The sequence below is a fragment of the Triticum dicoccoides genome, chromosome 5A (assembly GCF_002162155.2).
Source record: "Triticum dicoccoides isolate Atlit2015 ecotype Zavitan chromosome 5A, WEW_v2.0, whole genome shotgun sequence".
Taxonomy (NCBI): Eukaryota; Viridiplantae; Streptophyta; class Magnoliopsida; order Poales; family Poaceae; genus Triticum; species Triticum dicoccoides.
The window spans coordinates 686284660-686301680 of NC_041388.1; the positions used below are offsets into that span (position 1 = coordinate 686284660).

Sequence of the window (17021 nt, forward strand, 5' to 3'; positions counted from 1 at the left end):
TTGACATAGGTGGTATACAGGAAAACAAGTTATAACATTCTTTATGAACTATCGGGAAACTGTAATGATCATTATTTTCGTTTACAAATGTATGGATGTTTTTTATTCATTTCATTGTCTCCGGTATTGTTTTCTACATATTCTAATAATTTACTGCATATTCTACTTTTATTCAGTAGCTTCTGTTTTTAATCCTAAATTTGAAATGTTTGGAACGTGACAAGACGAAATCTTGAACGTTAAGAAATGGGCCGGCTTCTGTCATCCCGGAGTAAAAAGCGGAGTACCTCCTCCAAAGCGAAATAAAAAAAAAAGGAGAGGGAGAGAAGGAAATTACGGGAGAGGAGCAGAGCAGAGAGCAGAGAGCAGCGGCCGGACGCTGCAAGCCCGACCCAGACCGCGCAGCCGCCGATCGCCGTCGCCGCCGCAGATCGCCCTGCGCCCTCGCCGTGGCTCGCCTGGCGGGCCGGTGGTAGCAGGCGAGCAGCTCCACTCTCTGAAGCCGAGTCCCGCTGCCATCTCCTCTACGGTTCGCGTCCGATTCCCCTCACCGTGTTTCTTTCAGTTTGCTTCGAGGACCTGATCTATTGAGCGGTCCAGAGACTGGATTTGATAAAGCGTAGCTGATTCCTCTCAGACTGTACGTTTAGGGTTCAGATTGAGGTTGTACGGATTGGTCCACCTTGATTTGTTTTGACCTGGTGTAATATGTCTAAAATTATGATTGACATGTCCATTCTGCTGGCTGCTTATGTTAGTGCAAACAAATGTTGGTCAAGCAATTTGGTAGGAGTATCTAAGTGTTCATAGTTAATAAAGTTTCAGTGGGTTCACTTCTTTTAACTTGTCGAAGATTTTTGAAGTTAACATGCAGTTCTGTGTCCTGCCAGAATTAAACTGTTCGCCATCGAGACTTAGCAACTGAGTATTATCCCCAAATAAATCTTTAGCTTTCAAAACTTCGGCTGGTGCCAACGACTTTGTTTGCGGTTTGGTCCCCTTTTGGCTATTTTGCAATAGTTGATCAATGCTATAGATGAGTTTAACTTATACTTTCCTCTGTTTCAAAATAATTGAAGTTCTAGGAAGTATCAGTAAGCGCTTTGACCGCTACGTCTTGATCGTTGTACGATGCCAGTTTGCCGCCATTCACATCTTGATGATGATTTTTTATGCATGCTGCTGTTTAGGACAACCATTGCTCGTTAATTATATCTATGGTGATACAGATCTGATACTTGCAGCTGCATTCCACCACTGCTTGAACTTCGTCCAAAACACTACTTGCGGCTGCATTAAACCTCTGATTGGCGAAGGGCTAGGAACAGATAAGCTGACGTATGGGCATCATCAAGATCAAGCTCGCCATGGACAGGCCGCGGAACCGTGTGTTGTTGGCTGACGCGGGCTCCGACTTCGTCGATGTCCTCCTATCCTTCCTCACTCTGCCGCTCTCTGCACTCCAGTCCTGCGCAACAGGCGCGTCATCCTTGCGGGGATGCCTCTCCAACCTCTGCGACAGCGTCGACCACCTCAGAAACAGTAGCCTGCTGAAGGTTGAGGCCTGCCATGGCATGCTTCTCACGCCTGCTCACACCAATGAGTTCCAGTATGCACACACACACACACACACACACACACACATACATATATATAACCCTCTTGGTGTACTGAAAAGAACTCTATATGTGCTCTAAATTCTTATTCTTGATCTACTGCCAGGCTCTGCAAGTCAACTCACAGTACCAATGACCTTGAGATTTCCAGGCTCTGCAAGTGTTCCCTAGTTATGGCTAGAGTGTTGCATGTCTACGAGCAAGTAGGCTGCAAAGAGACGTTTGTAGGTGGCAAAGAACGGTATGTGATCAGTGATGACATGAAAATCAAGCTAGCATCCACCAGCACCATGCTATTGCTGCCTCAGGCGTTCGATTCTGATGGTATCGGTCATGGCTTTGAGGAGGTGGAAGTGAGCGTCTCCAGGACACAAGTAAGGTTTTTTGATGGCATCGTTTGTAGAGTGGAATCAATTTTTTACTGTTTACCTGGAGTACTCACTTATAATTTTTTAGGTTTTATCCATGTTGAAGGCCTTTCTTTCGTCAGACACCGTACTAACTGATGCATTTCTATCAAAGGGAACTGATAATCATAAGGCCACTCATGCCACTATGACACCGATCATCCGTCAGAATATTATTCCATTGGATCAAGATTCTGCAGGTTCAGAATGGAAGATAAAGGTCTTTTACCACACCCGTGAAAAGAAGGTCATGTATGCCGAATGCAACCATGAGTTTGTCGACATGCTCCTCGGATTCTTGACTTACCCTATCAGCTGTGTGATCAAGAACATGGGGGCTGGCACTTGCCATCTTGGCAGGTGCTTCGACAATCTCTATAGAAGCGTCACTGATCTCGACGATGTTGGGCGCTTAACAGGTGTCCTCTCCAATATGATGTTCATGGATCCAGGCGTTATGCCATTTGACATTTTTTACCAACATCAAGTCATACCGGGCGCTTGCCTGCCGGTGCCCGAAGGATGATAACACACATTATTGCTGGCATCCTGAGCTTGTTGAGGGTGGGAACTATGTCGTCGGCGATGATCTACTTGTGCATCAGGCCTCTGCCATGTCTATCATGAAGCATTGGTGTGGGATAGACAAGGCTAACGTACTGCAGATGGGCATTGCTGTCGGGAAAAGGGAGGTATGCTTGTGAAATGAATGCAGAATTGCTAAATTCAGTTTGCTGTGATTTTCGTGAGCGTTTCTGGACCTTGTCTTGCAGGCTGTTGCGCTGCTGCGAGCATTGCTGACTTCAGAGACGGCACTGACTGATGTGTTCATCAGCAGGCTGGAGGAGATGCAGATATTTGTCAAGTTCCCTTGGGGTAAGACCATAACCGTGCAGGTTGTGAGATCCGATACGATTGCCACCATCAAGAGCAGGATGAAGGATAAGGTGTCGATGCCGACTGGATGTGGTCATAAATTGCTGTATGCTAGCAGATATCTTAGAGACTCGTGCACTGTTGCTGACTATAACATCACCAGAGAATCTACCATCACCTGTGAATTTCACAAGCTGATGCCTACAGCCGGTCAGGATGAAGCCTGATCAACTTGACGGCTACATCCGGTAGATCGAGATGAAGCTCTGGTGGCAGTTTTATTTGCCTCTGTTTAGTTTGACCAGTGGTGGTGCCATGTTCTCCTATTTGGGCTTACGCCTGCCTGAACACTTCCACTCCAAGCCACAAGGGGCACCAGACAAGTTTACAAGAAGATTTGTAAGGAGAAAAGGGGAATTAAATTACAAAGAATGCATTCTCCCAGAGAGGTGAAACAACATAGAAGCCCAATCTCGCACAAGGGCTTGTTTCGCAAGGCCCTGACATTCACGCTCTCCTGTAAATCTGTGAATTTGGTTGATGCTAAAAATCTGTATCACATCACTATTAGTGCAGCATTGCCTGTTATATGACAGTGTGTTTGTCTACAGTGAAGCATGGCTAGATTCTCTGTCTTGATGCAAGGCGACATGATCATCGATGACATTTAGACATCCTGCTTCGGTTTCGGTATAAGCATCATTCAGATAAGAACTAGCAACAAGTTACTCTTGGCATATTCCCCTCAGGAACAACAGCTAGCTATAATTGAGAAGCGAACCTGATGATCCTTAGCTACCGTGGTGGTAGAACTCAGCATGGATGGTGGCTTCTCTGCGAATGCCACAATGAGCCAGGGTCCACGGATCCTGCAGGAATTTACCACTGTGGACCAACACACAAGACCCCGTTAGCTTCCCGCTCGTCTGCATCTTACTCCTCGCAGCAGCAACCGTGTCGGAGCTTGCCACGTCAACGGTGATGGCCTCGCCTGCTGCGAAGATATTGACAAAGATTTGCATCTTCTCCACTGATGGCGAACATGTTCTTCTTTTCGGAGGTGGCAATTTTTGTGCTTCCTGCATAAACCTCCCCTTCAACGCATCTGTCACCGTAGTCTCTGAATTGATCACCCCTCACAGTAGCGCATCAGTCTGCAAGAGTCTGATCCACACAAGAAACTTGTAAAAAAACTAAAGCTATCGACTGCCATGACTCATTAGTGTGATGCAAATAATTTCCTGTAGATGCCACATGGGTAAGATCATGTAAGTTATGGAACGGTTATATCAATTTTGTAGTAGCCTAGATTTTTTTCATCGATATGCTTTTTTTTTTGAGAAATCTCGCCGACTTTACTAATCTTTATTTTTACATATATATATATATATATATATCTTTACCTATTTTTTTTTTACTAATAAAGCACCTACTGCTTCTGTTCGTACGTCGGGCATTTTTACAGAAAAGCCCCTTCGTTTTTCAGAATTCAACCCGCAGTCCTACTTTAAGTGAGAATCTGAGAGAACCCTTCGTTTTTACAAAAACACCCCTATATTAGTTACAATTACACTCACAGTATTTAATTAAACTGCCTTATCCATTTGTCTTCTCCACCGCCGGGCACGGGACGGCGGCCATGCCGCGGGAGGCAAAAGGAAGGAGGAGGGAAGCGAGAAGGAGGCGGGGTCGGCCTGCTGGTTTGCTAGCGCTAGGGAGGCTCGTGGCAGGGAGCTCCTCTCCTCTACATCGGGTGCGAGGCGGCTGAAGCGCTCGGGCTGTAGAGCTGCGGGGCGGGGGCCGAGGATGGCGCAGGCTCTGGACGGGACTTGGTGCAGGTCTTCGGCGAGATGGGGATGGCGTGGAGGGGGTCTAGACGCCGGCGGGTCCTTGGCCGGCGACGCTCGGGCATCGGGCAGCCATGGCCATCTCTCTGCAGAAAAAATTGAAGAAAGAGAGAGCTCTTAGAGAAAAGAAGCATGGGAGAGGGAATTGAGATGTAGGAAGAAGGGGAGGGTACAAGCAGAATTACAACCTGGATGGCATGTTGAATGTTCATAAGACCAACTTATAGCAGCAATCATGTCAAACAGAAGCTCTCATGTGTGATGTCTCACAAACTAGCAACTAATCTCAGAGTTGAATAGATTTATCTTTGTTTATCGCCACTTCGGGTCAAATAATGCTGTTTAATACGATTAGTACATATAGCGGTGAACGACATATCAACTAGGCCAAAAGGAATGTGATGTAACTTTGAGGCAATCAGATATCAAAGATTCAGAAGCAGAATCACCTCAACTTGGCCCCCTTGAAGCAGCAACATGAAAGATGGTGGCGCCCTGGGCGTCCTGGTACGCACCAGCAATGGAGCAACCCTGCAGGAGCTCCTTGAGGATCTTCAGGTCGTCGCCCCTCGCCGCGGCGTGCATTGCCCGGTTCATCATCTCCCGTCTGAACATGTATCCCCCATGACTGGCAGCAGCAGGAGCATCTCCCAATTCCCCAGCCCCGTAGGAAAAGAAGCCCAGCAGCCGTGGATCGCCGCAGCCCTCACCGGAACCCGGGGGCGGGGAAACTTGGGCGGCGCTGGTCCCCATGGAGCTCAGAGGAGGGAAGAAAAGTAAGGAGGGGCGGGACATCGCGCCGCAGTAACGGGGAGGCGCGGCGAGAGGAGCAGCCGCCCTGGATCCGTCGGCCGGCAGGAGGCCACCGAGAAACGCGCCGCCGGACCTCCCGAGCACCGGGATGACAGGACAGCCCGGGGGCACGGCCGAGAGACGAGGAGAAGCCACGACGCAGGCTTCACCTGGTGGTGGCCTCCGTCGGCGGCGAGGGTAGGAGCTGGAGTGGGGTGCTGGTGCCTGCAAGCTCGGGGGAAGCCGCCCACGTCGCGTAGTGTATCACGGCGGCAAATCTCGCAGGAAGCAACAACCGCTCGGCCCTGTGCAGATAGGGATGAGAGAGATAGCGACAGAATAGAACGAGGTGGAGGTGGAGACTTCGGGAGACGAATGGATAAGCGGCCTCTCTAGACATTTTTTTTAGGGAATCTCTAGACTTCTAGAGCGAGGCGTGCGTACACGTGATGGTTACGTGTCGGCTGGAACGTTATTTTTATCAGCCGGTTGCTTTTCTGTAATCCTTAACTATATATTATATAAACAAAAGAGGAATGAAATATAATATTACAAATCATCTTCAATAAAAACAAAAAAAAGCCTATGTAATCAAAATCATTGAATTTAAATATTTTGATAATTCTGTAAAAATCTTTTAAATGAATTACATTGCATGTTTCTCCCTAACACTCTGTTTGGATGTTGATATTGAGGGCCATGGAATTGAATTGACCCCAATATCAAATCTGCTTGACTTTGATATTGACATTGAACCCGAATTCTGTTGTTTGGATGTGCACAGAATTGCCACTTGGAATTTGGATGAGAGCCCCAATTCTGAAGCTTGTTTGGATGGTCATCCTCCACATTGGAATTGCTCATTTGTCATATGATGAAAACTGAACTTCCATGTAATGTTTGAAACTAAAATACATGCAATCTTCATTTATTTTTTGAATGACTATATACAAAGAATACAATCTACGCCACGCCGCCGCCGCCGCCACGGGGAGGGAGCACCTTGGCCGCCATGGCTGGTGAGACGGGGGAGGGGGTTGATGATTGGCACGGGGAGGAAGCGGGACGGGGACGAACAGAGTCTCGCCGGGGATAGAGAAGGACGGGGAGGACAAGGAGGGGAGGGGGAGGGGGAGGGATCTCACCTGCGCTGCCGCTGGCGTTCCTCAATCGCGCCGTCGCTCGCGCCTCTTGCCTTTCCTCGAGCGGGAACGAAGAGGTAAGTTGGCGGGGAGGGGCTCTGGCTAGCGAATACAAGGCAATATCCAGCGTTGCGGGTCCGAATTGGAGAAAGGCAGGCGCGCAATTTGCCGCGGTCGGGCCGATATTCGAGCTCGTTTCCAATGCCGAATGCCACAGCCATCCAAACAACGACATTCGGGCCAGACCAATGCCAATATCTAATTCTGAGGCCCAATATCAACATCCAAACATAGTGTAAAAGATTGTATCATGCATCTATTCTTCCATTTGATGGTAAATATGCGCCAACAGAGGACGTTAAGATGGCCTCTTCACATCAATACTTCATGATCCAAAAAAAAACACTTCATGATAAAATAAAAAGATAACCCAACTCGTGGCAACACACGCTCATATGCATCTCAGAGAGACAAGAGTAACCTTCTCAACATTTATCAGAGTTGATACCAGTAGGGTGTAATGGCACGTGAAGTCGGTCTTGTTATTTTTTTACGTCCGTTGTAACGCACGGACATATGTACTAGCTTAATAATAAAAGGGCTATTGCTTGTTGCGATGGTCATGAAAATTGTCCATAAAATTGCAAAATATGAGCCATCAATGCCATCTATAAGTGATAAAACACGTTTCACACAAGGGAATCCCCTGCCTGGGCCGGCATATGCAGTAGGGACCTTCTATACTTCTATCGGAGAAGAAGCAGCGCACCCATTTGGGTCCGGCCATGTCCGGGCCGCCTATTTTTAAAATTTTGTTTTTTCTTTTTATATTTTCTATTACAATAAAGTTCCAAAAATTGAAAATATTAAGGAAATATTTAATAAATCATAAAAAAATTTATGGATTCAAAAATGTTCGTGTTTTTATGAAAATATATTTGCTTATTCAAAGAATGTTCAAAATTTTGAAAACTAATGTTCGGGAAATCACAAAATGTTCATGATTTTTTAAAGTCCATGTATTAAAAAATGCTAATGAGATTGAACAAAATTTCACCAATTCAAAAACAGTTCATGAATAGAAAAATATCCTAAAACTTCAAAAATTTCTCTTCACTTACAAAATAGTTTATTCATTCATAAAATATTCGCTGATTCAAAAAATGATCATGCATTTAAAAAAATGCTCGTGAATATCAAAAATTGTTCATTCAATTTCCAAAACAATGTTCATCCATTCTAGAAATGTTCGCCGATTCAAGAAAATTGTGAAAAAGATGTTCACGATTTAAAAAAACTGTTTGCAAATAGTATAAAATGTTCATGAGTTAAAAAATGTTCTTGATTTTATAAAATGTTAAAACATTTGTGAAAGCATTCACGAATTTGAAAAATATTCACAATTTCAAATATGTTCATGATTTCACAAAACCGAGAGTGATAGTGTATCTCGATGATACCAAATTGTGATCATGATCATTGAAAATTATATTTTTTTCCCGTTGCAACGCACGGGCCCTTTTGCTAGTATATATATATATATATATATATATATATACTAATAAAGCGGCTATTGCTTCCGGTCGTCCGTCATTAAAATTACCCTCCAACTTGGTTAAAATTACCCACCAATGCCACCCATAAGTGAAAAAACGATTCGATTTTTCGGACTAAAAATTGACGCCTCCTTCGTTGTTTTATAGGGGCGCGACGAGCATAGATTATAGAACAATGAGTATCAGAGTGGTTGGCCGATCGCTCTTTTAGCGGGGAGACCAGGGTTCGATCCCCAATTTCCACAATTTTTTATCTTTCTTTTCTCACTCTATGCGTTCATGGGCCGGCCCATGTGCGGGGTTTCACTCCCCTGTTTATTTTCATTTTACATTTTTGTCTTTTCTTTTCTCATTCTGTTTTCTTTCTTCTTTAAATTAATTCCGGATTTTAATATTCTAAAAGTTGCGAGTTTGATAAAAAAATCATAAAATATATGTGAATTCAAAAATGTTTAGAAAATCATAAAAAGTTTGCAGTTCAAAAAATGTTGGTGGTTTTGCAAAACTGTTCGCAAAATTATAAAAAAATCACAATTTGTAAAAAATGGTCAGGAAATAAAATCAACTTCATGATTTTTAAAAAATGATCATGTATTCAAAACATATTCGGGAATCTGAGAAAAATGTCCATGAAATTTTAGAAAATGTTCACAATAATAATAATAAATAAATCTGTTTTTAAAATTTCCCCCAATTTTTTAAAAAAAACATCGATTCAAAAAATGTTAATGAATACGAAACCGGTTCATACATTCAAAAAAATTGTAAACAGAACTAATGTTCATGATTTTCTTTTGAGAAAATAAAAAATTCAAAAGAAAAATTGTCGATTCGAAAAACTATTCACTGATTCAAAAGTATTTTATGTCTAGGATTTGATTAGTTTTTCAAAAGTCTTTATATGTCTTGGCATTGGGAGTAGTTCGTGGTCAATGAGATTTGTTTTTAAAGTTTTAAACGTTCCCTTGCGCAACATAATGACAAGTGTGGCATGTACTGGCAAACTCATAGCCTTGGGATTTACCATGTCGAGTGCATTGTGATCACGTGAACATCGCGGCCATCATCGGCTAGGGTGAGAAAAAAATGACAACAATAGAGTACGCTCATATATAAGGATATTGAGTAATACTTGTTTGGTTAGCCATAATTTTTTGTCTCCCGTTGCAACGAACGGGCACATTTGCTAGTTCGGAATAATGTTCATAGGTACAAGAGTATATATTTTATGCATTTCAGTAAGCGGGCCAGTCGCTCAGCTGGCCAACGGCCCATATGAAGGCCATCAGTTCACAAGGCCTCCACGACGAGCTCTGGCCCAATTGGTGCGAGAGCAGCACCTCTAATCCAAAAAAAAGAACAGCGAGGAATTTCTCAAAGAAAAAAAAACTGCGAGGAAGAGATTGTGGGGGAAGGGGCAGCCGTCGGATCGCCTGTGAACTCGTCCGCCGCCATTCGCCGCCGCCCTCGCCGTGGCGGCAGGCTAGCTAGCTGCAGCTCAACTGCCTCAAGAGACGAGTCGACGCTCCCGTTTCCCTTTCGACAGGTTGCTTTCGATTTCTCTCCCTTCTTTCCGATTCATTTAAAACCCATTAGCTGAACAAGTGGCTTGCGGATTAAAATTGAAGATTGCTGGATGATTTCAATCAAATTATAAGTTAGAGTTTTAAGGCCTATATGGCAGCAGACTAGCAGGTAATCTTTAGCAACTTTGAGAACTAAATGTAAGTTTTAGTTCAAGGACGGTTCTGAAAATGGTCATCAAGTTTAGAGACTGTCCGTGCATCAAATGAAACCAGAGTTAATGAGTGTGAAATGATTTAGGGCTCCTTTGGACACAAAGAAATTTCTGTAGACTGAAACTCTGGTAGGACTTGGTCAGTGCATGCAAGTCTCTCCTTGATTCAGACAATGAAGTGTTGGCAGCAAAGAACCAAGAGTTGGTCCTCATTCAAGTCAGTTTGATGGAGAGAAAAATATGCATTGATGTTTCAGCGACAAAGGCCCAGCAGTTGGTTCTCGGTCAAGTCTGTCTGATAGAAAGAAATACATGGTGATGGTCCATCAACAAAGATCCAAGAGTTGGTTCTCAGCCAGGTTCGGTTGATAGAGAAAGTTAGATAAATCTGTGTGGTGATGGCTCGTCAACAATGCCCGAAGAGATCGGGTGTTGTACCTGGCATTAAGAGTCAGTCAAGTCTATGGAATGGTAAAATGTTTTAGTATGACCAGGAAGCTTGACTTTGCTAACCAGCAGAGACATCAACTTCCAAGCTCAGTGTTCATTCCTGAGGATACAAGTACCCCTAGTCCCAAATCGACCCTTCTTTTTTGACCAGGAACCATGACTTTGCTAACCAGCAATGACCGAGGAGGCAGGGGCAGAGCATAAAAAGAGTTTGCAGAGACATCAACTGTTCAACTTCCAAGCTCGGTGTTCATTCATTCCCAAGGATACAACCCCCCCTAGTCCCCACCAATGGAGATTTTCATTTCTGCGTTGATGGGTGAACTTATATCAAGATCCGTGAGTTCCATCGTCAACAAATACTCCAAGCTGCCGGCCAAGGTCGTGGAGGCTGGCTTAGAGAGGATTCTACTCAGGGGGCAGGTCATCATCGACGAGGCCATGGGGCGGCACATCACAAACCACGGAATGCTCCGGCAGCTTAGCATGCTGAGGTATGCCATGTACCAAGGCTACTATGTGCTCGACACCTTCAGATGCCAAGCATAACAAGAAGAGCAGAATATTCAGGCTGCGAGTCAATCTGGGGCGGTGACCAAATTTCGTTACGCGCAACAGCTCTGCCTCTCCAACAGCAACAAAACATCACAAGGGCTTGAAGAGGCCCTTGACAGTTTGAGAACCATGATTCTTGATGCCAGCGAGATGGTGAGGTTCCTGACAACATATCCTCGCCTGCGTCGTCAGCCTTACATCATGCATCTCTTGCTGGACAAGTGCATGTTTGCCCGCCAGAGGGAGACAGAAGTAGTTACCAACTTCCTGCTGCGCACACAATCTTGTACTTGTAGCTTTGGTGTCCTCCCAATTGTTGGTCCGGAGAATGTTGGGAAAACCAGTCTTGTCGCTCATATCTGCGAAGACGAAAGAGTACGTGATCATTTCCCCCAGATTGTTTTTTTCAGGCATGATAATTTCAGAGCTCAAGATATAGCCACTTTGAGAGGCAGATGTGCAGCAAGACATGAGAATAACGGGAGATTGCTGATCATCGTCGACATAGTAGGGGATCTCGACGAAGATCTGTGGGAAAGCATGTGCTCTCTTTGCCGACAGAGCACTACAAGTGGTAGTAAAATCATTATCACAAGCCGATCTGACAAGATCACAAAGCTTGGAACAACACAGACTCTAGTACTGAAGCATCTGTCTGATGAGGAATTCTGGTATTTCTTCAAGGTGATGACGTCTGGAAGCACGGATCCCAAGATGCACCCGAGGCTTGTGTATTTGGCAATGGAGATGGCAAAGTTGATGAATTATAATCTCGCTGAAGCAAGCATCGCTGCATGTGTTTTGAGAGCCAATTTTAGTATCAATTTCTGGTGCAAGGTTCTGGCATTCCGAAGAGGGTACATACAAAATCATCTCTGTAAGTTTGGTGGGCATCCGCATGAACTTCTTAGTGAGAATAGACCTGTGTATGTTAAAGCAATGGGTACACCTACTGAAGATATTCTTGTTCTTGATACTAATCAGACATGCTCTTCCGAAGAGGAAGTTCCCAAGATAACGGCAGTAGATGTTCTGTATGGAACCGCTAAGCCTCAAGGGGGGACATTTAAGGTCCTTGCATGGAAATCTCCGATACCGCCCTACCATTGCTATATTCAAACTTACAAGATTCGAGAGCTCCAAGCTAGAGCAGTGAAGAGGAAGCGCCCTCTGATGAAACGTATTAGACATGTTTAATTTTGTCAAAGTATGTCCTGCATACTCTTGTGCCACTATTTTCTGCTATGTTGTATTACTGAAAAAACAAGGTATGCTATGGAGACATACATTTCCTTTCATATGCCCTTGGCCCAGTTTTCCCAGAGTGCAAGTTGTGCCCTTTTGTTTGAAAACTACTCCCTCCGCCTCATAATTTAAGAGCGTTTTTGACACTACACTCTTATATTATGGGACGGAGGGCGTACCATACTGGTGTGTCTTGCTTGTTTTGATCAGTCATGAATACATGCAGTGGCGAAGGCAGGAATAATTTATAGGTGTGGCGAATTTCACGAGGTAAAAACCAATGTACAATATAACTATGTGCCGCTCGTGCTCTGCCTCGCCCGCCCGTGGCCACTGCCATGCCCGGCCCGGCACTTCCAACCTCACACGGTTGCTCTCTGATCGATGCCTTACTCGATCTTCTGGCACTTAGCCGGCTAGGGACGGCAGGTCGGAACCAGGAAAGAATCACACGAAGCTATGCATGCTCGCGAGTTTGGAGAGTAGCTGTGCGGAGTGCCACATTTAATGGGTATTCAAAGTCTAGAATGAAAATCGAAAACATAAAGGTTCACAAATCGTTCACTGCAAAACATAAACGTTTGTCGGTGTTGAATTAGTGCTCTTTGAAGCTTTCTTCCATTTTTTTTTCTAAAATTGCTTATTAGTCTCTCTAGTTACTACTCCCTCCGTCCCAGTGTGAAAAAACGTCTTACATTATGGGACGGAGGGAGTACATAGTAGATTCCTTTTTTAACACAACTTACTTCATAGATCAGAAAAACAAATTCCATGATGATAGATCACAGAACAACTAATCGAATTCCCCTAAAAAAACAACTAATCGAATTTATAAAAAAGAATTGATGTTTACTAGTGTATGGACTGAAAAAATGGACACAAGAAGTACGAAATTTTAGAACCAATACGGCCAGGATCCTGACCTGACGTCATTGCTCCGGCCTCGCCGTTGTTGGCACATAGAGGCATTAAGCTCGTCGCTTTTGGGTCTGTGCCGCGGCTGTGTCACTCGCCACCTAATTCCCTGCAGTGCCACCCGCCGCCGCCGCGTTCGCCGAGCATGGTCGCCGCCGGAATCCCCGTAACCGAGAGCTAGATTCCGTAATTGCGGTTGTGTCTCTGCGTGATTTCCATCAGCGGGCTCGATTTGTAGCGTAACTGGACTACTAGAGGCTGGAGCTGGGCTTTTTTTTTTGGAAAAGGACTGGAGCTGGGCTAACATGCAGCTAGGTGGGCTGCTGGGAGGATAATTGGGCCATGGGCAATTCGACGCGCCTCTGAGAGTGTTCTCCTCCTCCCAACTAACGAAACTGAACTCAGCTCAAATCTTCAGACAAATATAGTATATATACGTAGTATTTTTGCCAAATTTTAGGTATGGCACCTGCCAAACCTCGCCATATAGCTGGCTCCGCCCTTGAATACATGGTGGTTTTGGGGACGGGAACGTTTGGTTCCTGGGTGTATACACACCCTATATGCAAAAATAAATTAGTAATTCAACAAAAAGTCAAAAAATCTGAAAATATTTTTGAAATAAACTTGACCTTCTATTATACTCCCTCCGTTTTTATTTACTCCGTATATTAGAGTTGACTGAAATCAAACTTCATAAAGTTTGACCAAGTTCATAGAAAATAATATAAACATTTACCATAATAAATTTATACGATGTGAAAGTACATTTAATAATAAATCTAATGATATTGATTTGTTATTGTATATGTTAATATTTTTGTTTATAAAATTGGTCAAAGTTTACAAAGCTTGGCTTTGACCAAAGCTAATACGCGAACTAAATAAAAACGGAGGGAGTACTTGTGAGAAAATTTTCACAAAAATAAAATGATCCTTTGACTTCTTTTCAAAAAAGACAAATTTTCAGTCAAAATAGTGTGAATAGTGACCTATAATAGCAAATAATTTTTGTCTTTTTTCCCTGGATGTTGGTTTTTCGTGAAAATTTATATACTAGAGCAAAACAAAGTCAAGTTTAATCTAAAAATACTTTTGAACTATTTTGACTTTTTGTTTATTTATTAAAAAATCCTCATATAGGGTGTATATACACCCAGGAACCAAAGGGTGGTTCCTGGTTGTATATACACCCTATATGCAAAATAAATTAGTAATTCAACAAAAAGTAAAAAAAATCGAAAATATTTTTGACATAAACTTGACCTTCAACAGGCCTCTATGTAACTACAAGATCAGTGTGTGATCTTTTTCCTCCACTGAAAAGAACAATTATATGATCTGGTGGGTGTTTGGCTTGATTTTTGGGTTCTCATTGTTAAGTCTTACTACTCTCAGATGATGCCTATGGGGCTGGGGGTTGCTGACTGTAACATCACCAGAGAATGCACCATCACCTCTGAATTTTTCAAGTTGAAATGCAGCCAGTCAGGATGAAGCCTGATCAACTTGACGGCTACAGCCGGCCGGTCGGGATGAAACCTGGTCGTGCAAACGTTTTAATTCGTTCTGGTGGCAGTTGTTTTGGTTCTGTTTAATTTGACACAGTGGCGGTGCCATGCTAATCTGTGAATTTGAATGATGCTAAAAATCTGTGCACATCACCATTTAGTGCGGCATTACCTGTTGAAGTGTTGATTATATATAGGGTGGCATATGCGGTGTACACATCACTATTTAGTGCAGGATTGCCTGTTAATTGTGTCTAAATGACATTATTAATCTTACTCTCATGCTCGGCAAGCTGAACTTCTCAGCCCATTATATGAAGCTTCAAAAAAAAATATGACAGTGTGTTTTCTACAGTGAAGCATGGCAAGATGACATGATCATGATTATCGATCGATGACATCAGCGTCAAAAAAATTATCGATGACACTAGACATTCTGTTTCAGTTTCGATAAGCATCATTTGGATAAGAACTAGCAACAAGCTGCTCTTTGCATATTCCCCACAGGAAGAACAGCTAGCTATAGGTGACAAGCAAATCTGGTGATCCCTAAGCTAGCTACCGCGGGGGTAAAACTCAAGGTGGATGGTGGCTTCTCTGTGAATGCCACAATCAGCCAGGGTCCATGGATCCTTCAGGCATTTGCCACCGTACACTAACCCACAATCAGCCATTAGCTTCCCCCTCATCTGGATCTTACCCCTGACGGCACCGACCGTGTCGGAGCTTGCCACGTCAAGGGTGATGGTCTCGCCTGCGAAGATCTTGACAAAGATCTGCATCTTCTCCACCGATGGCGAACCTGTTCTTCTTTTCAAAGGTGGCAACTGTTGCGCTTCCTGCTGAAACCTCCCCTTGAAGGCATCCGTCAGCGCAGTCTCTGAATTGATCACCGCCCGCAGTAGCGCAACAGCCTGCAAGAATTTGATCCACACAAGAAACTTGTAAAAACTAAAGCTAACAACTGCCATGACTCATTTCTAAGGACAGCAAATTGGTTGGCAGGGCATGTATATGTATAGACTTGCCTCTTGTTTGCTGATAGCAATGTCCATCTCCACCACGTTGTCCCGGTTTCTCTTGCACCAGTGCTTCAGCACCGACATCACCGATGTTTGATGTATACACAGCTCGTCGTCAACTACATAGGTGTGATCGTCGACAAACCCTGGATTGCATAAATGGCATGGACTTTTATCATTTGCGCACGAGCAATGCCGCTTCCCGGTCCGGCAGAGATAATACCACTCCACAATTGCTTGTTCCGACCCATGGATGCCGTGGGTCTTCAACGGAGCAAGACTAGGATCCAGCAGCGTGCTCTTGTCACCGAAGCAGTACCCCGTCAGGAAGCCCGACATATTGGAGTAAATAGCATAAAACTACTAGTTTACAGGATAGGGTTTCAAAAAACTATCACTTTTTAATTTTTCTCAGAAAGCTACCAGTCGTGCGGTTCGCTGTTTCAAAAAACTCAAAACGCCCGTGACTTGCGATTGAACCGTTTTTCTGACCGCCCGGACCCACATGTCAGGCCACCTGGCCACGCGCGCTCACGGCGCGGCCGTTGACGGCCGTTAGCCTGTGCGGCCCGGTCGGAACTGGGGTAAATAAACCCCCTCGGTCGGTCGGGCGCTCCTGCTCACTCACTCTCTCCCTGCTCGCTCACTCCCTTGCTCTCACTCCCCTGCTCCAGTACGAGCTCGCCGCCGCTCGCCGTCTTTGAGGTGGCTCGCCGTTGACCTCCTTGCCATCATGCCTTCCTGGAACGACGAGGAAACTAGCTCGGAGAAGGAGTGCGAGGTCGTCAGCATGGACATGGGACTTATGGTAAGTTCTTTGCCACCTAGGGTTAGGGTTAGGTGCTAGTAGGCCTAGGCTACCGCCATGGATCTTGCTAAGTGTAGTGTTGCTGTTGTAGGATTCTTGTTCTCAATAGTGAGGCTGGGATTTGATTGTAGGATTGATGTAAGCTAGGGTTCATCTCAGTACAGTGTAAGGGTTCATGTTGAGTTAGGGATTTTTTTAGTGTTCATGTTTAATGAAGCGTGCAAGTATATTCTGGTTGAGTGCAGATTGAAACTAGTGTTTGCTGGTTATTTTGGTTGCTGGAGGAACCAGACACCACTGTGGAGCCTCTTTTCTGTGGCCAACTTGAGCTTGCTCATCCCAAGTGCATTCTGCATCAAATGAGGCCTATTAAGCGTGTTGCTTTTGAAGGGCCTTTAACAGGAAGGCGTTTCTATGGCTGCCCAGTCCAGGTTAGATGGCAATAAACTTTTCTGCTACGTATGGTCACTGATGATTGATATGATGCAGCACTTTGTTTGATATGATGCCAATAAACATTTTTCTGCTATGTATTTTTGTT

At 44.3% G+C, this 17021-nt stretch overlaps 1 long non-coding RNA gene and 1 pseudogene across 1 annotated transcript; one reads left to right on the forward strand and one right to left on the reverse strand.

Annotated features, from left to right (window-relative positions):
* Positions 1-1340: 1340 nt before the first annotated feature.
* On the forward strand, positions 1341-3507 carry LOC119304156 (annotated as a pseudogene).
* A 720-nt stretch (positions 3508-4227) lies between these two features.
* Positions 4228-5918, reverse strand: LOC119304157. The gene is made up of 2 exons (XR_005148121.1): positions 4935-5918; positions 4228-4832 (listed from the first exon to the last, which is right to left on the reverse strand). It is a non-coding gene; the product is annotated as an uncharacterized LOC119304157 (long non-coding RNA).
* Positions 5919-17021: the final 11103 nt, after the last annotated feature.